This window comes from Poromitra crassiceps (assembly GCF_964638095.1).
Source record: "Poromitra crassiceps genome assembly, contig: HAP1_SCAFFOLD_166, whole genome shotgun sequence".
NCBI lineage: Eukaryota > Metazoa > Chordata > Actinopteri > Beryciformes > Melamphaidae > Poromitra > Poromitra crassiceps.
The window spans coordinates 6,763-9,016 of record NW_028152207.1 but is presented as its reverse complement, the minus strand read 5'-3'; positions in this window follow the sequence as shown (position 1 = coordinate 9,016).

The following is a 2,254-nucleotide window of genomic DNA, read 5'->3' as shown; positions in this document are numbered from 1 at the left end:
CGCACTGAGTCAATGCGGTCTTAGCCTCTCTGGTCTCAACACTCTGTCTGATTTTGGATTTTTTTTTTTTTTTCAAAGTCAGACTTGACACCAGAGAGGCTGAATACCGCACTGAGTCAATGCGGTCTTAGCCTCTCTGGTCTCAACACTCTGTCTGATTTTGGATTTTTTTTTTTTTTTCAAAGTCAGACTTGACACCAGAGAGGCTGAATACCGCACTGAGTCAATGCGGTCTTAGCCTCTCTGGTGTCAACACTCTGTCTGATTTTGGATTTTTTTTTTTTTTTTTCAAAGTCAGACTTGACACCAGAGAGGCTGAATACCGCACTGAGTCAATGCGGTCTTAGCCTCTCTGGTCTCAACACTCTGTCTGATTTTGGATTTTTTTTTTTTTTTCAAAGTCAGACTTGACACCAGAGAGGCTGAATACCGCACTGAGTCAATGCGGTCTTAGCCTCTCTGGTCTCAACACTCTGTCTGATTTTGGATTTTTTTTTTTTTTTTCAAAGTCAGACTTGACACCAGAGAGGCTGAATACCGCACTGAGTCAATGCGGTCTTAGCCTCTCTGGTGTCAACACTCTGTCTGATTTTGGATTTTTTTTTTTTTTTTCAAAGTCAGACTTGACACCAGAGAGGCTGAATACCGCACTGAGTCAATGCGGTCTTAGCCTCTCTGGTGTCAACACTCTGTCTGATTTTGGATTTTTTTTTTTTTTTTCAAAGTCAGACTTGACACCAGAGAGGCTGAATACCGCACTGAGTCAATGCGGTCTTAGCCTCTCTGGTCTCAACACTCTGTCTGATTTTGGATTTTTTTTTTTTTTTTCAAAGTCAGACTTGACACCAGAGAGGCTGAATACCGCACTGAGTCAATGCGGTCTTAGCCTCTCTGGTCTCAACACTCTGTCTGATTTTGGATTTTTTTTTTTTTTTTCAAAGATCAGACTTGACACCAGAGAGGCTGAATACCGCACTGAGTCAATGCGGTCTTAGCCTCTCTGGTCTCAACACTCTGTCTGATTTTGGATTTTTTTTTTTTTTTTCCCAAAATCCAGACTTGACACCAGAGAGGCTGAATACCGCACTGAGTCAATGCGGTCTTAGCCTCTCTGGTCTCAACACTCTGTCTGATTTTGGATTTTTTTTTTTTTTTTCAAGTCAGACTTGACACCAGAGAGGCTGAATACCGCACTGAGTCAATGCGGTCTTAGCCTCTCTGGTCTCAACACTCTGTCTGATTTTGGATTTTTTTTTTTTTTTTCAAAGTCAGACTTGACACCAGAGAGGCTGAATACCGCACTGAGGTCAATGCGGTTGTCAACACTCTGTCTGATTTGGATTTTTTTTTTTTTTTCAAAGTCAGACTTGACACCAGAGAGGCTGAATACCGCACTGAGTCAATGCGGTCTTAGCCTCTCTGGTCTCAACACTCTGTCTGATTTTGGATTTTTTTTTTTTTTTTCAAAGTCAGACTTGACACCAGAGAGGCTGAATACCGCACTGAGTCAATGCGGTCTTAGCCTCTCTGGTCTCAACACTCTGTCTGATTTTGGATTTTTTTTTTTTTTTTCAAAGTCAGACTTGACACCAGAGAGGCTGAATACCGCACTGAGTCAATGCGGTCTTAGCCTCTCTGGTGTCAACACTCTGTCTGATTTTGGATTTTTTTTTTTTTTTCAAAGTCAGACTTGACACCAGAGAGGCTGAATACCGCACTGAGTCAATGCGGTCTTAGCCTCTCTGGTCTCAACACTCTGTCTGATTTTGGATTTTTTTTTTTTTTCAAAGTCAGACTTGACACCAGAGAGGCTGAATACCGCACTGAGTCAATGCGGTCTTAGCCTCTCTGGTCTCAACACTCTGTCTGATTTTGGATTTTTTTTTTTTTTTTCAAAGTCAGACTTGACACCAGAGAGGCTGAATACCGCACTGAGTCAATGCGGTCTTAGCCTCTCTGGTCTCAACACTCTGTCTGATTTTGGATTTTTTTTTTTTTTTTCAAAGTCAGACTTGACACCAGAGAGGCTGAATACCGCACTGAGTCAATGCGGTCTTAGCCTCTCTGGTCTCAACACTCTGTCTGATTTTGGATTTTTTTTTTTTTTTTCAAAGTCAGACTTGACACCAGAGAGGCTGAATACCGCACTGAGTCAATGCGGTCTTAGCCTCTCTGGTCTCAACACTCTGTCTGATTTTGGATTTTTTTTTTTTTTTCAAAGTCAGACTTGACACCAGAGAGGCTGAATACCGCA